At 45.7% G+C, this 12,599-nt stretch overlaps 5 non-coding genes across 5 annotated transcripts; all 5 read left to right on the top strand.

The window, feature by feature from the left end:
• Positions 1-1,619: 1,619 nt before the first annotated feature.
• LOC130330599 (U2 spliceosomal RNA) lies at positions 1,620-1,810 on the top strand. Its single transcript, XR_008873729.1, has one exon. It is a non-coding gene; the product is annotated as a U2 spliceosomal RNA (small nuclear RNA).
• Positions 1,811-3,902: 2,092 nt separating this feature from the next.
• On the top strand, positions 3,903-4,093 carry LOC130330587 (U2 spliceosomal RNA). Its single transcript, XR_008873721.1, has one exon. It is a non-coding gene; the product is annotated as a U2 spliceosomal RNA (small nuclear RNA).
• Positions 4,094-6,188: 2,095 nt separating this feature from the next.
• On the top strand, positions 6,189-6,379 carry LOC130330575 (U2 spliceosomal RNA). Its single transcript, XR_008873710.1, has one exon. It is a non-coding gene; the product is annotated as a U2 spliceosomal RNA (small nuclear RNA).
• Positions 6,380-8,478: 2,099 nt separating this feature from the next.
• Positions 8,479-8,669, top strand: LOC130330563 (U2 spliceosomal RNA). The gene has a single exon (XR_008873699.1). It is a non-coding gene; the product is annotated as a U2 spliceosomal RNA (small nuclear RNA).
• Positions 8,670-10,765: 2,096 nt separating this feature from the next.
• On the top strand, positions 10,766-10,956 carry LOC130330585 (U2 spliceosomal RNA). The gene has a single exon (XR_008873719.1). It is a non-coding gene; the product is annotated as a U2 spliceosomal RNA (small nuclear RNA).
• The last annotated feature ends 1,643 nt before the right edge of the window (positions 10,957-12,599 follow it).

Raw genomic sequence — 12,599 nt, 5'->3', positions numbered from 1 at the left:
GGGGGGGGGGGGGTCTCCTGGCTGTTCACACAGGTGTGTCATTGCTGTACATTGACCATGCATTGCTTCTGTGGTATTGCAAAGGCAAAGACAAATGCTTCCAGCCATCCATTGCACTAATGGATTGGTCATCAGCTGGCTGTCTATGTCCCGCATCAATATAGACCAAAGTACAGAGGGTTAGGCTATGCTATTGTGCACCTACCTGATGCATCAGAAGGTGCGAGGCCCTTGCTAAATTCTGTGCACAGACTTTGAGATCTATACTTTAGACTGTATCTAAACCTGCTCCAACATGGACTGACATTCTGGCCTACTTTCAGCCGATGCGACTTGTCTGTCGCTGAACAGTCGCTTTTTATGTATTCAGCACCTATGTATAATGTTGTAAAAATGCTCTAGAAGCTAAAGTCGCAGAAATGTCACACATATTTGGCCTGCAACTTTCTGTGCGACAAATTCAGACAGGAAAAATCAGTATAAATCCTTAGAAAATTATCCCCCAGTGTCTCCATCTGCTGGCGGTATTGAATAAGCATTGCTGCACTGATGGGGTATGCATTAGACGAAAAAAAAGAAGAAAAAGAAGAATAATACGCCCAGAAAAGAGGCGAAAAGGAGAAAAACGTAAAAAAACGTGAAAAAAAAGTAAGAGGAAGAGAAGGGAAAAAAAGGTGGAAATGGGTTTAAAAGTGATTTCGGCGGAGAAATATATATATATATATATATATATATATATATATATACGCGCACACACACACATATATATAAACGTATTCTCCGTTGAGATATTGCAGCCGCTGCTGTGTCCAGGCCCAGGAGCCTTAGCACTGTGCTGTGATGTCACTCAATACCACTGACATCACTAGGTGTAAACAACATCTCTCCTTTGCTGTGTATGTGACTATGGAGCTGTTTGGTGATGTCGTCTATTATGGCCTTCATAGAAGCAACAGGAGATTGTTGCATCCATCTAGAACCCTCAGAACTACAGTGCTATGATGTCACTCACTTCCACAGGCCTTGCAGAGTGTAAACAACAACAACCCAGCTTTGTTGTGTATGTAACCATAGGGATTTGTGATGTCACCTAGAACCTTCACAGCAGCGACAGCTTTATGAGGAGCATCAGCACTGCTCTGCCTGAGCAGAACCATCACCGCCATAGGTTGTCAAATAACCCGGATTTAACCCACACAGGTAAGTCCAATGGGGTGCAGGCATGTCCTCTATGCTTACAGCTTCCCGTGGGTGTTGGTTTGATACCGTTTGGGGACAGCCAAGGAGGCATCTGCAGGCAACAAAGGTAGGTGTGTGCTTGTGTGTGTGTTTCCTATGCAGATCCTAAGCCCAGTGTCACATGCAAGTAGGAGGAGTAAGAAGGGTTCCTGGCAAATCCGGGTTATGGATTGCATTTAAAAAGGCCCCGTGGGAGTGCAATGGGCCCCTGTCTTGCTGCTTAGCAATAATGGTATGGGTTTAGGTTCTGCTGTGTGTACTGGTGGTTGACTGCCCCCCAGCCCAGAGTGTGCATGGAAAATTGTCTGGCAGCCTCCCTGACAGCAAGCAGTGATAGTGCCCATGAAGGGCACCTTGTTGGGCCCGCCCCTTTCACGGTTATCGCTTCTCGGCCTTTTGGCTAAGATCAAGTGTAGTATCTGTTCTTATCAGTTTAATATCTGATACGTCCCCTATCTGGGGACCATATATTAAATGGATTTTTGAGAACGGGGGCCGATTTCGAAGCTTGCTTCCGTCGCCCTATGCATTGACCCGATATGGCAGTATCTTCGGGTACAGTGCACCACCCCCTTACAGGGTTAAAAAGAAAGATTCCTACTTTCATTGCTACCTGCTTGCTGGCTAGCCAGCTAGCCAGCCCTGTGGGCCTTGCTGCTGCTGCAGCCAAAAAACAAAAGGTGGTGCTGCTGCTGCTTCTGCTGCTTCTGCTTCTGCTTGTGTCTGGCCGCTGTTGGAGCGTCCAGGCACAGGACTTCTGCTGCTGCTGACTAAATGGCCTCCTTAATTGGATCATTTGAGTAGCCAGCACACCTGTGCAGGTAGGGCATGACATGATAGGCAGCTGCCTTGATAGCGGGTGGGTGCTGAATGTTCCTAATTGACAAAATAAGATTAATGCTTATGAAGAAATATAAAATCTCATCCCTTCCCCAATATCGCGCCACACCCCTACCCCTTAATTCCCTGGTTGAACTTGATGGACATATGTCTTTTTTCGACCGTACTAACTATGTAACTATGTAACATAACATGGGGGGGGGGGGGGGGTCTCCTGGCTGTTCACACAGGTGTGTCATTGCTGTACATTGACCATGCATTGCTTCTGTGGTATTGCAAAGGCAAAGACAAATGCTTCCAGACATCCATTGCACTAATGGATTGGTCATCAGCTGGCTGTCTATGTCCCGCATCAATATAGACCAAAGTACAGAGGGTTAGGCTATGCTATTGTGCACCTACCTGATGCATCAGAAGGTGTGAGGCCCTTGCTAAATTCTGTGCACAGACTTTGAGATCTATACTTTAGACTGTATCTAATCCTGCTCCAACATGGACTGACATTCTGGCCTACTTTCAGCCGATGCGACTTGTCTGTCGCTGAACAGTCGCTTTTTATGTATTCAGCACCTATGTATAATGTTGTAAAAATGCTCTAGAAGCTAAAGTCGCAGAAATGTCACACATATTTGGCCTGCAACTTTCTGTGCGACAAATTCAGACAGGAAAAATCAGTATAAATCCTTAGAAAATTATCCCCCAGTGTCTCCATCTGCTGGCGGTATTGAATAAGCATTGCTGCACTGATGGGGTATGCATTAGACGAAAAAAAAGAAGAAAAAGAAGAATAATACGCCCAGAAAAGAGGCGAAAAGGAGAAAAACGTAAAAAAACGTGAAAAAAAAGTAAGAGGAAGAGAAGGGAAAAAAAGGTGGAAATGGGTTTAAAAGTGATTTCGGCGGAGAAATATATATATATATATATATATATATATATATATATATATATATACGCGCACACACACACATATATATAAACGTATTCTCCGTTGAGATATTGCAGCCGCTGCTGTGTCCAGGCCCAGGAGCCTTAGCACTGTGCTGTGATGTCACTCAATACCACTGACATCGCTAGGTGTAAACAACATCTCTCCTTTGCTGTGTATGTGACTATGGAGCTGTTTGGTGATGTCGTCTATTATGGCCTTCATAGAAGCAACAGGAGATTGTTGCATCCATCTAGAACCCTCAGAACTACAGTGCTATGATGTCACTCACTTCCACAGGCCTTGCAGAGTGTAAACAACAACAACCCAGCTTTGTTGTGTATGTAACCATAGGGATTGTGATGTCACCTAGAACCTTCACAGCAGCGACAGCTTTATGAGGAGCATCAGCACTGCTCTGCCTGAGCAGAACCATCACCGCCATAGGTTGTCAAATAACCCGGATTTAACCCACACAGGTAAGTCCAATGGGGTGCAGGCATGTCCTCTATGCTTACAGCTTCCCGTGGGTGTTGGTTTGATACCGTTTGGGGACAGCCAAGGAGGCATCTGCAGGCAACAAAGGTAGGTGTGTGCTTGTGTGTGTGTTTCCTATGCAGATCCTAAGCCCAGTGTCACATGCAAGTAGGAGGAGTAAGAAGGGTTCCTGGCAAATCCGGGTTATGGATTGCATTTAAAAAGGCCCCGTGGGAGTGCAATGGGCCCCTGTCTTGCTGCTTAGCAATAATGGTATGGGTTTAGGTTCTGCTGTGTGTACTGGTGGTTGACTGCCCCCCAGCCCAGAGTGTGCATGGAAAATTGTCTGGCAGCCTCCCTGACAGCAAGCAGTGATAGTGCCCATGAAGGGCACCTTGTTGGGCCCGCCCCTTTCACGGTTATCGCTTCTCGGCCTTTTGGCTAAGATCAAGTGTAGTATCTGTTCTTATCAGTTTAATATCTGATACGTCCCCTATCTGGGGACCATATATTAAATGGATTTTTGAGAACGGGGGCCGATTTCGAAGCTTGCTTCCGTCGCCCTATGCATTGACCCGATATGGCAGTATCTTCGGGTACAGTGCACCACCCCCTTACAGGGTTAAAAAGAAAGATTCCTACTTTCATTGCTACCTGCTTGCTGGCTAGCCAGCTAGCCAGCCCTGTGGGCCTTGCTGCTGCTGCAGCCAAAAAACAAAAGGTGGTGCTGCTGTTGCTTCTGCTGCTTCTGCTTCTGCTTGTGTCTGGCCGCTGTTGGAGCGTCCAGGCACAGGACTTCTGCTGCTGCTGACTAAATGGCCTCCTTAATTGGATCATTTGAGTAGCCAGCACACCTGTGCAGGTAGGGCATGACATGATAGGCAGCTGCCTTGATAGCGGGTGGGTGCTGAATGTTCCTAATTGACAAAATAAGATTAATGCTTATGAAGAAATATAAAATCTCATCCCTTCCCCAATATCGCGCCACACCCCTACCCCTTAATTCCCTGGTTGAACTTGATGGACATATGTCTTTTTTCGACCGTACTAACTATGTAACTATGTAACATAACATGGGGGGGGGGGGGGGGGTCTCCTGGCTGTTCACACAGGTGTGTCATTGCTGTACATTGACCATGCATTGCTTCTGTGGTATTGCAAAGGCAAAGACAAATGCTTCCAGACATCCATTGCACTAATGGATTGGTCATCAGCTGGCTGTCTATGTCCCGCATCAATATAGACCAAAGTACAGAGGGTTAGGCTATGCTATTGTGCACCTACCTGATGCATCAGAAGGTGCGAAGCCCTTGCTAAATTCTGTGCACAGACTTTGAGATCTATACTTTAGACTGTATCTAAACCTGCTCCAACATGGACTGACATTCTGGCCTACTTTCAGCCGATGCGACTTGTCTGTCGCTGAACAGTCGCTTTTTATGTATTCAGCACCTATGTATAATGTTGTAAAAATGCTCTAGAAGCTAAAGTCGCAGAAATGTCACACATATTTGGCCTGCAACTTTCTGTGCGACAAATTCAGACAGGAAAAATCAGTATAAATCCTTAGAAAATTATCCCCCAGTGTCTCCATCTGCTGGCGGTATTGAATAAGCATTGCTGCACTGATGGGGTATGCATTAGACGAAAAAAAAGAAGAAAAAGAAGAATAATACGCCCAGAAAAGAGGCGAAAAGGAGAAAAACGTAAAAAAACGTGAAAAAAAAGTAAGAGGAAGAGAAGGGAAAAAAAGGTGGAAATGGGTTTAAAAGTGATTTCGGCGGAGAAATATATATATATATATATATATATATATATATATATATATATATATACGCGCACACACACACATATATATAAACGTATTCTCCGTTGAGATATTGCAGCCGCTGCTGTGTCCAGGCCCAGGAGCCTTAGCACTGTGCTGTGATGTCACTCAATACCACTGACATCACTAGGTGTAAACAACATCTCTCCTTTGCTGTGTATGTGACTATGGAGCTGTTTGGTGATGTCGTCTATTATGGCCTTCATAGAAGCAACAGGAGATTGTTGCATCCATCTAGAACCCTCAGAACTACAGTGCTATGATGTCACTCACTTCCACAGGCCTTGCAGAGTGTAAACAACAACAACCCAGCTTTGTTGTGTATGTAACCATAGGGATTGTGATGTCACCTAGAACCTTCACAGCAGCGACAGCTTTATGAGGAGCATCAGCACTGCTCTGCCTGAGCAGAACCATCACCGCCATAGGTTGTCAAATAACCCGGATTTAACCCACACAGGTAAGTCCAATGGGGTGCAGGCATGTCCTCTATGCTTACAGCTTCCCGTGGGTGTTGGTTTGATACCGTTTGGGGACAGCCAAGGAGGCATCTGCAGGCAACAAAGGTAGGTGTGTGCTTGTGTGTGTGTTTCCTATGCAGATCCTAAGCCCAGTGTCACATGCAAGTAGGAGGAGTAAGAAGGGTTCCTGGCAAATCCGGGTTATGGATTGCATTTAAAAAGGCCCCGTGGGAGTGCAATGGGCCCCTGTCTTGCTGCTTAGCAATAATGGTATGGGTTTAGGTTCTGCTGTGTGTACTGGTGGTTGACTGCCCCCCAGCCCAGAGTGTGCATGGAAAATTGTCTGGCAGCCTCCCTGACAGCAAGCAGTGATAGTGCCCATGAAGGGCACCTTGTTGGGCCCGCCCCTTTCACGGTTATCGCTTCTCGGCCTTTTGGCTAAGATCAAGTGTAGTATCTGTTCTTATCAGTTTAATATCTGATACGTCCCCTATCTGGGGACCATATATTAAATGGATTTTTGAGAACGGGGGCCGATTTCGAAGCTTGCTTCCGTCGCCCTATGCATTGACCCGATATGGCAGTATCTTCGGGTACAGTGCACCACCCCCTTACAGGGTTAAAAAGAAAGATTCCTACTTTCATTGCTACCTGCTTGCTGGCTAGCCAGCTAGCCAGCCCTGTGGGCCTTGCTGCTGCTGCAGCCAAAAAACAAAAGGTGGTGCTGCTGTTGCTTCTGCTGCTTCTGCTTCTGCTTGTGTCTGGCCGCTGTTGGAGCGTCCAGGCACAGGACTTCTGCTGCTGCTGACTAAATGGCCTCCTTAATTGGATCATTTGAGTAGCCAGCACACCTGTGCAGGTAGGGCATGACATGATAGGCAGCTGCCTTGATAGCGGGTGGGTGCTGAATGTTCCTAATTGACAAAATAAGATTAATGCTTATGAAGAAATATAAAATCTCATCCCTTCCCCAATATCGCGCCACACCCCTACCCCTTAATTCCCTGGTTGAACTTGATGGACATATGTCTTTTTTCGACCGTACTAACTATGTAACTATGTAACATAACATGGGGGGGGGGGGGGGGGGTCTCCTGGCTGTTCACACAGGTGTGTCATTGCTGTACATTGACCATGCATTGCTTCTGTGGTATTGCAAAGGCAAAGACAAATGCTTCCAGACATCCATTGCACTAATGGATTGGTCATCAGCTGGCTGTCTATGTCCCGCATCAATATAGACCAAAGTACAGAGGGTTAGGCTATGCTATTGTGCACCTACCTGATGCATCAGAAGGTGCGAAGCCCTTGCTAAATTCTGTGCACAGACTTTGAGATCTATACTTTAGACTGTATCTAAACCTGCTCCAACATGGACTGACATTCTGGCCTACTTTCAGCCGATGCGACTTGTCTGTCGCTGAACAGTCGCTTTTTATGTATTCAGCACCTATGTATAATGTTGTAAAAATGCTCTAGAAGCTAAAGTCGCAGAAATGTCACACATATTTGGCCTGCAACTTTCTGTGCGACAAATTCAGACAGGAAAAATCAGTATAAATCCTTAAAAAATTATCCCCCAGTGTCTCCATCTGCTGGCGGTATTGAATAAGCATTGCTGCACTGATGGGGTATGCATTAGACGAAAAAAAAGAAGAAAAAGAAGAATAATACGCCCAGAAAAGAGGCGAAAAGGAGAAAAACGTAAAAAAACGTGAAAAAAAAGTAAGAGGAAGAGAAGGGAAAAAAAGGTGGAAATGGGTTTAAAAGTGATTTCGGCGGAGAAATATATATATATATATATATATATATATATATATATATATATATATATACGCGCACACACACACATATATATAAACGTATTCTCCGTTGAGATATTGCAGCCGCTGCTGTGTCCAGGCCCAGGAGCCTTAGCACTGTGCTGTGATGTCACTCAATACCACTGACATCACTAGGTGTAAACAACATCTCTCCTTTGCTGTGTATGTGACTATGGAGCTGTTTGGTGATGTCGTCTATTATGGCCTTCATAGAAGCAACAGGAGATTGTTGCATCCATCTAGAACCCTCAGAACTACAGTGCTATGATGTCACTCACTTCCACAGGCCTTGCAGAGTGTAAACAACAACAACCCAGCTTTGTTGTGTATGTAACCATAGGGATTTGTGATGTCACCTAGAACCTTCACAGCAGCGACAGCTTTATGAGGAGCATCAGCACTGCTCTGCCTGAGCAGAACCATCACCGCCATAGGTTGTCAAATAACCCGGATTTAACCCACACAGGTAAGTCCAATGGGGTGCAGGCATGTCCTCTATGCTTACAGCTTCCCGTGGGTGTTGGTTTGATACCGTTTGGGGACAGCCAAGGAGGCATCTGCAGGCAACAAAGGTAGGTGTGTGCTTGTGTGTGTGTTTCCTATGCAGATCCTAAGCCCAGTGTCACATGCAAGTAGGAGGAGTAAGAAGGGTTCCTGGCAAATCCGGGTTATGGATTGCATTTAAAAAGGCCCCGTGGGAGTGCAATGGGCCCCTGTCTTGCTGCTTAGCAATAATGGTATGGGTTTAGGTTCTGCTGTGTGTACTGGTGGTTGACTGCCCCCCAGCCCAGAGTGTGCATGGAAAATTGTCTGGCAGCCTCCCTGACAGCAAGCAGTGATAGTGCCCATGAAGGGCACCTTGTTGGGCCCGCCCCTTTAACGGTTATCGCTTCTCGGCCTTTTGGCTAAGATCAAGTGTAGTATCTGTTCTTATCAGTTTAATATCTGATACGTCCCCTATCTGGGGACCATATATTAAATGGATTTTTGAGAACGGGGGCCGATTTCGAAGCTTGCTTCCGTCGCCCTATGCATTGACCCGATATGGCAGTATCTTCGGGTACAGTGCACCACCCCCTTACAGGGTTAAAAAGAAAGATTCCTACTTTCATTGCTACCTGCTTGCTGGCTAGCCAGCTAGCCAGCCCTGTGGGCCTTGCTGCTGCTGCAGCCAAAAAACAAAAGGTGGTGCTGCTGCTGCTTCTGCTGCTTCTGCTTCTGCTTGTGTCTGGCCGCTGTTGGAGCGTCCAGGCACAGGACTTCTGCTGCTGCTGACTAAATGGCCTCCTTAATTGGATCATTTGAGTAGCCAGCACACCTGTGCAGGTAGGGCATGACATGATAGGCAGCTGCCTTGATAGCGGGTGGGTGCTGAATGTTCCTAATTGACAAAATAAGATTAATGCTTATGAAGAAATATAAAATCTCATCCCTTCCCCAATATCGCGCCACACCCCTACCCCTTAATTCCCTGGTTGAACTTGATGGACATATGTCTTTTTTCGACCGTACTAACTATGTAACTATGTAACATAACATGGGGGGGGGGGGGGGTCTCCTGGCTGTTCACACAGGTGTGTCATTGCTGTACATTGACCATGCATTGCTTCTGTGGTATTGCAAAGGCAAAGACAAATGCTTCCAGCCATCCATTGCACTAATGGATTGGTCATCAGCTGGCTGTCTATGTCCCGCATCAATATAGACCAAAGTACAGAGGGTTAGGCTATGCTATTGTGCACCTACCTGATGCATCAGAAGGTGCGAGGCCCTTGCTAAATTCTGTGCACAGACTTTGAGATCTATACTTTAGACTGTATCTAAACCTGCTCCAACATGGACTGACATTCTGGCCTACTTTCAGCCGATGCGACTTGTCTGTCGCTGAACAGTCGCTTTTTATGTATTCAGCACCTATGTATAATGTTGTAAAAATGCTCTAGAAGCTAAAGTCGCAGAAATGTCACACATATTTGGCCTGCAACTTTCTGTGCGACAAATTCAGACAGGAAAAATCAGTATAAATCCTTAGAAAATTATCCCCCAGTGTCTCCATCTGCTGGCGGTATTGAATAAGCATTGCTGCACTGATGGGGTATGCATTAGACGAAAAAAAAGAAGAAAAAGAAGAATAATACGCCCAGAAAAGAGGCGAAAAGGAGAAAAACGTAAAAAAACGTGAAAAAAAAGTAAGAGGAAGAGAAGGGAAAAAAAGGTGGAAATGGGTTTAAAAGTGATTTCGGCGGAGAAATATATATATATATATATATATATATATATATATATATATATATATATACGTGCACACACACACATATATATAAACGTATTCTCCGTTGAGATATTGCAGCCGCTGCTGTGTCCAGGCCCAGGAGCCTTAGCACTGTGCTGTGATGTCACTCAATACCACTGACATCACTAGGTGTAAACAACATCTCTCCTTTGCTGTGTATGTGACTATGGAGCTGTTTGGTGATGTCGTCTATTATGGCCTTCATAGAAGCAACAGGAGATTGTTGCATCCATCTAGAACCCTCAGAACTACAGTGCTATGATGTCACTCACTTCCACAGGCCTTGCAGAGTGTAAACAACAACAACCCAGCTTTGTTGTGTATGTAACCATAGGGATTTGTGATGTCACCTAGAACCTTCACAGCAGCGACAGCTTTATGAGGAGCATCAGCACTGCTCTGCCTGAGCAGAACCATCACCGCCATAGGTTGTCAAATAACCCGGATTTAACCCACACAGGTAAGTCCAATGGGGTGCAGGCATGTCCTCTATGCTTACAGCTTCCCGTGGGTGTTGGTTTGATACCGTTTGGGGACAGCCAAGGAGGGATCTGCAGGCAACAAAGGTAGGTGTGTGCTTGTGTGTGTGTTTCCTATGCAGATCCTAAGCCCAGTGTCACATGCAAGTAGGAGGAGTAAGAAGGGTTCCTGGCAAATCCGGGTTATGGATTGCATTTAAAAAGGCCCCGTGGGAGTGCAATGGGCCCCTGTCTTGCTGCTTAGCAATAATGGTATGGGTTTAGGTTCTGCTGTGTGTACTGGTGGTTGACTGCCCCCCAGCCCAGAGTGTGCATGGAAAATTGTCTGGCAGCCTCCCTGACAGCAAGCAGTGATAGTGCCCATGAAGGGCACCTTGTTGGGCCCGCCCCTTTCACGGTTATCGCTTCTCGGCCTTTTGGCTAAGATCAAGTGTAGTATCTGTTCTTATCAGTTTAATATCTGATACGTCCCCTATCTGGGGACCATATATTAAATGGATTTTTGAGAACGGGGGCCGATTTCGAAGCTTGCTTCCGTCGACCTATGCATTGACCCGATATGGCAGTATCTTCGGGTACAGTGCACCACCCCCTTACAGGGTTAAAAAGAAAGATTCCTACTTTCATTGCTACCTGCTTGCTGGCTAGCCAGCTAGCCAGCCCTGTGGGCCTTGCTGCTGCTGCAGCCAAAAAACAAAAGGTGGTGCTGCTGCTGCTTCTGCTGCTTCTGCTTCTGCTTGTGTCTGGCCGCTGTTGGAGCGTCCAGGCACAGGACTTCTGCTGCTGCTGACTAAATGGCCTCCTTAATTGGATCATTTGAGTAGCCAGCACACCTGTGCAGGTAGGGCATGACATGATAGGCAGCTGCCTTGATAGCGGGTGGGTGCTGAATGTTCCTAATTGACAAAATAAGATTAATGCTTATGAAGAAATATAAAATCTCATCCCTTCCCCAATATCGCGCCACACCCCTACCCCTTAATTCCCTGGTTGAACTTGATGGACATATGTCTTTTTTCGACCGTACTAACTATGTAACTATGTAACATAACATGGGGGGGGGGGGGGGGGTCTCCTGGCTGTTCACACAGGTGTGTCATTGCTGTACATTGACCATGCATTGCTTCTGTGGTATTGCAAAGGCAAAGACAAATGCTTCCAGCCATCCATTGCACTAATGGATTGGTCATCAGCTGGCTGTCTATGTCCCGCATCAATATAGACCAAAGTACAGAGGGTTAGGCTATGCTATTGTGCACCTACCTGATGCATCAGAAGGTGCGAGGCCCTTGCTAAATTCTGTGCACAGACTTTGAGATCTATACTTTAGACTGTATCTAAACCTGCTCCAACATGGACTGACATTCTGGCCTACTTTCAGCCGATGCGACTTGTCTGTCGCTGAACAGTCGCTTTTTATGTATTCAGCACCTATGTATAATGTTGTAAAAATGCTCTAGAAGCTAAAGTCGCAGAAATGTCACACATATTTGGCCTGCAACTTTCTGTGCGACAAATTCAGACAGGAAAAATCAGTATAAATCCTTAGAAAATTATCCCCCAGTGTCTCCATCTGCTGGCGGTATTGAATAAGCATTGCTGCACTGATGGGGTATGCATTAGACGAAAAAAAAGAAGAAAAAGAAGAATAATACGCCCAGAAAAGAGGCGAAAAGGAGAAAAACGTAAAAAAACGTGAAAAAAAAGTAAGAGGAAGAGAAGGGAAAAAAAGGTGGAAATGGGTTTAAAAGTGATTTCGGCGGAGAAATATATATATATATATATATATATATATATATATATATATATACGCGCACACACACACATATATATAAACGTATTCTCCGTTGAGATATTGCAGCCGCTGCTGTGTCCAGGCCCAGGAGCCTTAGCACTGTGCTGTGATGTCACTCAATACCACTGACATCACTAGGTGTAAACAACATCTCTCCTTTGCTGTGTATGTGACTATGGAGCTGTTTGGTGATGTCGTCTATTACGGCCTTCATAGAAGCAACAGGAGATTGTTGCATCCATCTAGAACCCTCAGAACTACAGTGCTATGATGTCACTCACTTCCACAGGCCTTGCAGAGTGTAAACAACAACAACCCAGCTTTGTTGTGTATGTAACCATAGGGATTTGTGATGTCACCTAGAACCTTCACAGCAGCGACAGCTTTATGAGGAGCATCAGCACTGCTCTGCCTGAGCAGAACCATCACCGCCATAGGT

Source organism: Hyla sarda, unplaced genomic scaffold, assembly GCF_029499605.1.
Source record: "Hyla sarda isolate aHylSar1 unplaced genomic scaffold, aHylSar1.hap1 scaffold_336, whole genome shotgun sequence".
Classification (NCBI taxonomy): domain Eukaryota; kingdom Metazoa; phylum Chordata; class Amphibia; order Anura; family Hylidae; genus Hyla; species Hyla sarda.
Note: the sequence above shows the minus strand (reverse complement) of the source record. Positions and strands in the feature narration are given on the sequence as shown.